The sequence below is a fragment of the Chlorocebus sabaeus genome, chromosome 11 (genome assembly GCF_047675955.1).
Source record: "Chlorocebus sabaeus isolate Y175 chromosome 11, mChlSab1.0.hap1, whole genome shotgun sequence".
In the NCBI taxonomy this organism is placed as follows: domain Eukaryota; kingdom Metazoa; phylum Chordata; class Mammalia; order Primates; family Cercopithecidae; genus Chlorocebus; species Chlorocebus sabaeus.
In genome coordinates, this window is record NC_132914.1 from 27,036,543 (window position 1) to 27,046,505 (window position 9,963).

The 9,963-nt window shown below is 40.6% G+C and overlaps 1 long non-coding RNA gene across 1 annotated transcript in view; it reads right to left on the reverse strand.

Annotated features, from left to right (window-relative positions):
- The window catches only part of LOC140712747 (uncharacterized), a 58,624-nt gene extending 49,437 nt beyond the window's left edge, over positions 1-9,187 (reverse strand). The window contains exon 1 of the long non-coding RNA XR_012094471.1: positions 9,022-9,187. This is a non-coding gene — a long non-coding RNA (uncharacterized lncRNA). The remainder of the gene's footprint in view (positions 1-9,021) is intronic.
- Positions 9,188-9,963: the final 776 nt, after the last annotated feature.

Sequence of the window (9,963 nt, forward strand, 5' to 3'; positions counted from 1 at the left end):
AAAAAAAAAAACTAAACTAAAAGGATTGTAAGGGATATTATTAATAACTTTATTCCGATAATTTAGGAAACTTACATGAAAAGAACAGATTTCCAAAAAGTCACAATTAACACATTTGACCCAGGAAGAAATAGAAAATTTGAGTAGGCATATAATAAATAAATAAAGTAAATTAGTTATTAAGAATCTTCCCACAAAGACAAACCCAGGCTCAGATAACTTTACTGGTGAATTCTATCTAATATTTAAAGACGTATTGTCAGCCCTTTACAAATTTGTTTAGGAAGTAAAGGAGGGAACACTTCCCAGTTCATTCTATGAAACCAGTATTTCCCCAGTACCAAAGCCAAAAAAAGACCTCACAAGAAAAGGAAACTATAGACAAATAGCCTTCATGAACACAGACATAATAATTACTACCACAATATTATTAAATTAAATCCAGCAACATAAAATGAATTATACACCAAGACAAAATATCCCAGAGTTATCAAAGTTTATCCCAGGAAAGCGAAGTTGCTTTCTGATTTGAAAATCAACCTAAAACAGGAAGGACAAATACCACAATGCCTATTTCAATAGATACAGAAAAAGTATTTGACAAAACCTAATGTCCACTTATGATTAAAAACTCTCAACAAATTAAGAATAAACAAGAAAAAAAAACTCCATGAAAAACAAAAACAACCCCATTAAAAATGGGCAAAGGACATGAACAGGCACTTCTCAAAAGAAGACATTCATGCAGCCAATAAACATATGAAAAAAGCTCAATATCACTGAACATTAGAGAAATGCAAATCAAAACCAATGAGATACCATCTCACACCAGTCAGAATGGTGATTATTAAAAAGTCAAGAAACAACAGAAACTGGCAAGGTTGCAGAGAAATAGGAATGCTTTTACACTGTTTGTGGGAATGTAAATTAGTTCAACCATTGTGGAAGATGGCACGTGATTCCTCAAGGATCTAAAACCAGAAATACCATTTGACCTAGCAATCCCTTTACTGGAGATATTCCCAAAGGAATATAAATCATTATATTACAAAGATATATGCATGCATATGTTCATTGCATCACTATTCACCTTAGCAAAGACGTGGAATCAACCCAGATGCCCATCAATGATAGACTGGATAAAGAAAATGTGGTACATATACACCATGGCATACTATGCAGCCATAAAAAGGAACGAGATCATGTTCTTTGCAGGGATATGGATGGAGCTGGAAACCATCATCCTCAGCAAACTAACACAGAAACAGAAAATAAGACACCCTATGTTCTTACCTATAAGTGGGAGCTGAACAATGAGAACACATGGGAAGGAGAACAACACACACTGGGTCCTGTTGGCAGGTGGGTTGCAGGAAAGGAGAGCATTAGGAAAAATAGATAATGCATGCTGGGCTTAATACCAGGGTGATGGGTTGATAGGTACAGCAAATCTCCATGGCACATGTTTAGCAAAGTAACAAACCTGCACATCCTGCACATGTGCCCTGGAACTTAAAATAAAAATTAAAAGAAAAAACAAAAGAGTAGAAGGGAACTTCTTCAACTTGTGGATTTGGTGGCTTTTGTACAATTCTCTAAATTTACTGCAATAATTTAATTTTAGGTTTACAATGGATACATTTTATTATAGGTAAATTACACGTCTGTATAGCTATTCAAAAAATAAAAAATGGCTAAAGTCCCTCATTCTTATCAGTAGAAGCTACTATGAGCAAGAAGTAGATCTTTATTATGTTCTCTTTGGAGCATAGCTCATTAGGATTGCTCAATCATTTTTTAGTCAATTACTCAATTGAGCTTTCAAAAACTAATCATGTTTCATGGACTATGACATTCAAGTAGCTACATGTCCTTGTCATACTAATTATCTTTTAACTACTCTTTTTTTCCCTAAAAGCAGCTTTTTCCACCTGCTTTTTCATCTCTGTGCCTTTGCATATACTGTACCCTTCAGACACTATGTGGTGCTTTTGGCCTGTGTAGCCTGGTTGCTGTCCAGAATGACTTCAGGGTAGTTTAAGAGAGGGAGACACAAGATGTGAAGAATGTCAGATGGGTAAGTCAAAAGCTGGCGACGGTCTTTATCAGATACAATTAGACAACTTTAACTCACACTCATAGGATAAATCTTTTTTTTTTTTTAATCTTTCTCAGCAGAAATTGAGTATGAAGTATCTCATGGCTCAGAATTTTTCTGAAATGTGTGCTCCTTGGGCTATGTGCACACAAAAGCCAACTTTATGAGGGAGCAAGTGGGTACGTACACAGGCAATGGGGCTTCATGTATTAATTCTTCAACCAATGTTTATTCAGTGTCTTCTCTGACCCAAGTGCTGATCTGGGTATTGGAGACACAGCACTGTACAAAACAGTCTCTGCCTTCATGGGGCATAGATTGTATTGGGAGAGAAACAAACAATAGGCAAAGAGACACTGATACTTAAGCTGTGAGAGTTTTGGAAAACCTTGAAAAGTGAAAAGGAGAATGTGGAAATGTGGAAGTGGCAGTTACAATTGGATAGGAGTGGCCAGCCAAGGCCTTCCTAACAGAATGACATTTGAATGTATCTGAAGGAAACGAGGGAGGGAACTGTGCAGCTAACTTGGAAAAAAGCAACCCAGGCAGAGAGAACAGGAAATACAAAGGATTGTGGGCAGGAGGATTCTCGGCATATTCAAGCAAGAGAAAGGAGGAAAAGCATGTAGCTGTAGCACAGAATATAAGGGGTACATGGTAGAAATAAGTTCAAAGAAGCAGAGGTGATGTGACTTGTAGAGCATGAAGGACCTTGCAGGGCATTTTAAGGCCTTTGGATTTTAGTCTGAGTGAAGTAGGAGCTATTGAAGGACTTTAAGCAAAGAAGTGACATAATCTGACTTTTTAAATAAAGGGATTACTCTGGCTACTGTGCTGAGGTTGGCTATAGTAGAGTAGAGGTAGAAGTGGGGAGACCACTCAAGATGCTATTGCAGTAATCCAGGTAAGAGGTGGTTGTGGCTTAGATCAGGGTGTTAGCAGTGAGAAGTGATCATGTTTTGTATATGTTTTTAAGGAAAAGCCAACAAGAGTAACTGATGATTAGATATAGGGTGTGAGAGAGAAAGAGAAGGGTCAAAAATGATTTCTTTACCTATTTAACAAAAGTTTATGTAATACTAATTATATGGCAGGCACTGTTCCAGGTTCTTGACAAATATTGACTCAATCTTTGCAATAGCCCTGTGCAATAGATACTATTTCTTTATCCTCATTTTCCTGCCTTCAAGGTTTTGGCTCTGAGAAGCTGGGAGGATGGAATTGTCATTTACTTAGAGAAGACAGTATAAAGAAGAGGTTCAAGATGATATGTTAAGGCTGATGTTAATGTTGAGATGGCTGAAACAACTTCATGGAGATGTCAAGTGGGCAGTTGGTTGAAGAAGTCTGGTAAGGAGAATGGTCTTGGCTGGAGACATACATTCAGTGGTCATCTATGTAAAGACGGTATTTGAAAATGAAACTGATGAGATTTCCAAGGGAGAACAGATGCAGAAGAAGAAAGGACCAATGACCAAGCTTGAGGCCATGCAATATTTAAATATGCAGACAAACTATCAGGAAACACAGACGATTGGCCAAAGACCTTGACATCCTGAAAGCCAAGTAAAGAAACTGTTTGAAGGAGGAGGAAGTGGGCAACTGTGTTAAATGTCATAATTGGTCATGTAAGAAAGAATTGGGAATTTACATATTGGCTACTTCAAGAAACAGGAGGAGGAGAATAGAAGATGGTGAGTGAAGATAACTCTTTTGAGGCATTTTCTATAAAAAGAAGTAGAGAAATATGGCAGAAGCCAGAGAATAACATAGGAACAGGAGGGTTTTTTTTTTTTTTTTTTTTTTTTTTTGGTTTTGGTTTAAGAATGAGTGAAATGGCACATTTGTATGCTGGTGGAAATGGTCCAGTAGAAAGGGGGAAAAATATTGATATATGAGAGAGGAAATTAAAGGATGTGAATGAAAAATTGAGAGAAGATGATCAAGTAGAGGGCTTAGACTTGGATAGAAGCAGAGACAAGTCATCCTCAGTTCATGGAGAGAAAGCAGGATGTATGGAGACAGATGCCGCTATGGAGGGAGATGTGGCTGACACTGGGACTCCCTCCAGATTGTTTCTATCTTTCAGTGGACTAGATAAAAGGTTGTAAGTTGGCAGTGAAGATCAGAGGAAGCATTGGAATTTTCAGAAGAGAGAAGGTGTGAAATGAACATCCAGGAAAATGGCGACTCTCAGCTAAAGCATTTGCCCAACTACAGGTCACTCCATCCTTCCAGTCTCAGTACTTGGTCTGGAAAAGTTTGGTTTTCAAGGGGCCCCTATTAGAATGCAAATATTTGGGAACCCAGGTGCTTTTCGGCTGGTTTTCTTGATTAACACATTTGTGTCAGAGGATGTCTGAGCTGTGAGGCAGTGTGAGTCAGATCCTCAGGTCCTGATGCTCTTACTTGATTGTTACTGGGAAATCTAAATTTCACCTTCTCTTATCTGTTTCAGGGAAAGTAATTTATTAAATGTAAAACTGAATGTAATTCACTTGAAAAGCTTTGCAAGATTTAATACAGTGAAATCCACATATCAGAAAAATAACTTACCAAGCCATTTGTCCCAATTTTTTTCCTGTAGAAATAAGACATAAGACCAGGCCTTTGGTGAGCACCAAGTAAGTGGTGGTAGGAGAGACATCTGTTCTTACAAAGGAGGAAAGGGGTCTCCTACTGAAGGAAAGATGTTGTTTCAGACTAATAGTTACTTTATAATTATGGAGATTTTCTCTGTGTCTGTCAAACCTAAGCATCATTGAACTAATACTCCATCCCAAATTAACAAATACTGAGCAGGAACATACTAACTTGTCCTATCTTCTACTATTAGGGTCAAAGAATTTCTACAGAATTTTCTTTTTTTTAATTGAATTAAATTTATTTATTTATTTATTTATTTATTTATTTATTTATTTATTGAGACAGAGTCTTGCTCTATCTCCCAGGCTGGAGTGCAGTGGCACTGCTTTGGCTCACTGCACCCTCTGCTTCCTCGATTCAAGCAATTCTCCTGCCTCAGCCTCCTGAATAGCTGGGATTGCAGGCCTGCACCACCACGCCTGGCTAATTTTTGTATTTGCAGTACAGACAGGGTTTCACCATGTTGACCAGGCTGGTCTCGAACTTCTGACCTCAAAGTGATCCACCCGCGTTGGCCTCCCAAAGCGCTGGGATTACAGGCATAAAACACCGCACCCGGCCCAGAATTTTCTTTTTTAAAAAATATGTTCTCTTACCTCAAGGATGGCAAAAGAATGCTTGACATAAGGCACATGGGCTCTGGCATATCGCTGAAGCTTGCTTTAGAATCCAAGTTCTTTTGCATTCTAACTTTGTGATACTGGAAAAATGTCCTAATCTCACTGAGACACTTTCCTCTTCTCTAAATCACGGCTACTGATGAAGGTTGTTATGAAATTAAGTGAAACAACATGTCATAGTAAGTGCGCAGGCCTGTGTCTGGCATATTGAAAGGGCTATCATTATGAATTGTATATTGCTAGACACTTGGGTGTTATCTTCCCTTATACCTGGAGAAGCATCTAGAGCTCTCTCTAAAGATTTCTGCTTAAACTTGTATTGGGAAATCCAGCTTTACACACACACACACACGCATTACATACATATATATATAGTTTTTCACTATACTGTCACTGAAAACCCTCAGTACTTCATTTCTGGCCATTAAAATGTATGGGCTTTTTTACCCACACCAAGCAATTCTCTAATTCTCTGCAGATACCAACTGGGTGTCCTATAGTTCAATACAATCCTGATACCAGTCCAAGTTAGCACAGGCATCACAGGTTAAGGGTTCAATCCCACCAGATTGACCCCGACTTCAGATGCCAATCATAAGCAGTAGGTCCCCAGGTTAACCACAACTTCTGTCCCACTTGGCTGCAAATCAGAAGTTCTCATGATCCTCCTCTTGGGTTCAGTAATTTGCTAGAGCTGCTCACAGACCCAAAAAAAACAGTTTACTTACTAGATTACTGGTTGATTACAAAGGCTATGTTAAAGGATACAACTGAACAGCCAGATACATAGAGCAAGGTATGGGAGATGTGGCATGGAGCTACATGCCCTCTCTGGGTGGACAGCCCTCCCAGCACCTCCCGGTGTTCAGCAACCAGGAAGCTCTGTGAACCCCAACTCTTTGAGTTTTTCTGGAGGCCTAATTACATAAGCATGATTGATTAAATCATTGATCATTCATGATTAACTCAATCTCCCACCCCTTTTCCTTCCCCAGAGGTTGAGGGGTGAGGCTGAAGGTTGCAATCCTCTAATCACAGGGTTGGTTTCCCTGGCAACCAGCCTCCCATCCTTTGGGGCTTTCCAAAAGTCATCTCATTATTAAACTCAGGTGTGTTTGAAAGGAGCTTATTATGAATAACAAAAGACCTTTATTGCTCTTATCACATAGAAAATTCCAAGGGTTTCAAGATTCCTGGCCAGAAACCAGATATGAAGATCAAAATATATATTTCCTATTACATCATAATGTTACAATACACAACCTAAAGACCCACATACCACTAGAACAGGGAAATAAAAGAGTTGGAAAGTGGGGAATGTACAGGCTATGTTTTTAATTATCTCCTTGGTAATATAAACACACCAGGGACTGCTGTATATTTTGCTCGTCTCTCGCTGGCCTAAGACTCTGGGAATCCTTAGCCAGTAGATGAGGAGGACATCTTTGTTTTACCATAATATTGTAAAAGTTCCAGAAGGGTGGGGACCATGTGTCTAACTGAACTCAGTAAAGCTGCTTAATCACTCATTAAATGAAAGGATAATAATAATAAAGAAATGTGTGCCTGTCCTCAGCAGTTGGGTTTCAAAGGACTGCAGCCACAAGGTCCATCTCACATGGCTTGGCCCCGGGAAGTGAGTGGGTGTGCTGGCGGCTGCACTTGAAGCTGGCTTTAATGATACCCTCCAACAACTGCATCCTTTGCTGATACAGCTGTTTAAATCTTGCAGCTGTTGTGCTCTTGCTTATATGTCACTGTTTAAAATGACGAGAGCAGGAAAAACTCTTGGGGCCACATATAGAACCCCCATGGGCAGAGTCCTCAAGCTGGGACATTCTGGGAGTAAGAGAGCCAAGGCTCTGTGTTCTGCAGAAAGCCTGGGCTTCTGTGACCTCTGTGTATCAATCAGCCCAGATTCTAGACGCTCTATCCTGGATAGGGCCCCAGGACAGGTCCACTGGGCAAAGCCCAGACCGATAACTCAAACTGTTATCCATGAATCTGATCAGGCGGGAGGGAGTCGGTGTGTGTAGTTGATAGGCCACAGCCATGAGACCATATGTCTTTTACGGCCAGCTGGAGTGTGGGGCTGATCCCGTGCTTGTCACCTGGCCCTTTTCTGCCCTGGCAAGTGACTGTCGATTCCTCTTGCAGGCTCTCCAGAATCTGGGACTGTCAGTGCAGGTCACAGGTTATGCTGTGCAAGGGTTTTTAGTTTCTTTATTTAGCCATGGAACCTCATCTCCCAACAAACTCTCAGGCCAAAGCCCGATATATAAAAACAGTTAGTTCTGGAAGTATTTGGCATGAAATGGTAGTAGATGAACCAAAGCTGGCTTTCTCGACCACACCAAAATTCACCCCCCCAACACACACGCACACACACACTCACAGACACTCATTGAGGTACCTCTATAGAATTCTTAGGACTCTAAGCAGAGACAGTTAGAAAAGACCTAATAGTGTCATTTTTTTCATTTTTATAGATGAGAAAGCCGCTCTAGGTCTTTCCTGTCTAATGTAGAAGCTACTAGTCCCAGGTGGCCACTGAGCATTTGAATGGCTAGTCTGAACCGGGGTATGCTGCATTTGTAAAACATGCAGGATTTCAAAGACTTGGTACCAAAAAAAAAAAAGAATGTAAAAAATCTCATTAATACATTTTTTATTGAGGGCATGCTGAAATAATAATAGTTTGGATAGATCAGGTCCAATAAAAAATATTATTAAAAGTAATCCCATTTGTTTCATTTTACTTTTTAAAATGTGACTATAAGAAAATTCAAAATTACACAGTGGCATACATTCATGGCTTGCTAAATTATAATTGTATTGAACAGCAGTGGTTTCAATCGTTTTGCTAAATGCCTTTTCAAGACTATCTGGATCATTGGAGACAGGGCAGGACTCCTAACTAGGTGCTCTCTCCTTTCCATCATCCCCACATGGTTCATTTACATGGAGATGTAATTGACAGATAGCAGCTTACAGTAACATCCTTGGGGAGTTCCTTTAATATAATGGGATAAGAGGAAAGAACTTGCAAATGAAGGTGAAGGTGGGGTAGGATTAGGCCCGTGGATGATCTTCCTAATGACAGACTTTTGTTATCTAGTGCATTGACTTAGAAGCACCAACTTAGAAACAAGAAGGGCTGAGTCTAGAGCCTTTGACGATTACTCTGTCTCCTTGTGTAAGTCACCAAACTTCCTGGGTCTCATTTTTCTTATCTGTAAAGTGAGGAGATAAGTTCACAGCACCCAAAGTCGTCGTTAGCTCTGGAATTCCATGACTGACCATTTTTGTCTTCACCCATATTCTTCAGTGCTAGCAAATACTTTTTGATGTGGTGTTTCTGCATTTATTTCTTTTACCTTCTTGATCAACCTCTTCTCCTAAAACCCAACTTCAGCTAAGATAAGTAGGGTTGGGAAGGGAAGATTACTTCAAAGACAACTGCAAGTCACTCCTCTTTACTCTTGACCCCGACAGCAGTGAAAGATGAGCTATGCGCTCTTACCTCTAGCTCAGTAGAGGAGGACCAGGAGGAGGAAGACAGCAAGGAGGGAATGAAGCGGGAAGAAGCAGAGAGATGGGGAAAGATGAGGAAAAAGATGAAGAAATAAGAAGAAAATGGGTTTTAGCAATGCATACCTGAAGGGATGATGAGCCTGGACTCTCTGGACTCCTAGATTATGAACTCCTGCCATGGACCATGTCCTATTTTTTTGGAGGCGGTGGGGGGAACTGTCTTACGTAGCACCCAAGCACACTGCTATGCAATGGACCACAGATAGGAAGCAAGCACGGCATTTGGCTCACTGTGTTTGTAGCCCCTGCCTTTTATAGCCGGCAACTTGATAATTGTGAGATAGTGAAGGCAGATGAAACACACAGTACTCAGAGTGAGACATCAAACAACGAATTTACTGAGCTTTTTACCTTCCTTCTGAGCCCCTATGAAGCAGAAAACACCAACACATTGTTTTAAGTGAGGGAGTTTCCAGCTTTGCAACTGAACTCCCTGGCGGAGGGCCAGGACTGCCGTCAGCGCGTGGGAGCGAGCCGCATTCTCGGGGCTGTGTTGGAAGTTCCAAGCATATGAAGCATTTATGGCAGGATGGAGCTGGTACCTATAGGTTTAGGGTTTAATTTTTGTTCTAGAACGTACTTCCTGTCTGAATTGCCGCATGTGCTGAGACGCTGGTTGCGCTGTTTCCTTCTGAAGGCCTCTCTGTTTTAAGTGTTGTCTCCAAAGGAATAATGAGGTGAGAAGCTTTTCTCAGGCCCCACCCACACCTAGCAGCCCTGAGGGGACAGCAGTGTGAGGGGACATGGCTCTGTGGCCCTCAGTAACCCATTGTCTTCCCTTCACGTGGGCTTCACAGAGGGCAGAAGGGACTGGCACTGCTTTGAAAGGCAGTGTGAACTCAACCTCTCCCGCCCACACCAGGGACACCAACCTTTGGGGTTAGCTTAGCCAGGAACCAAAGAACATTTAATTAAAACATACTTTTTAGAAAGGAAGAAAGGAGGCCAACACAAAATAGCTAGTTAAATTGCCAGATTTCTGGAAAGTCAGAAGAGAGTAAAGCT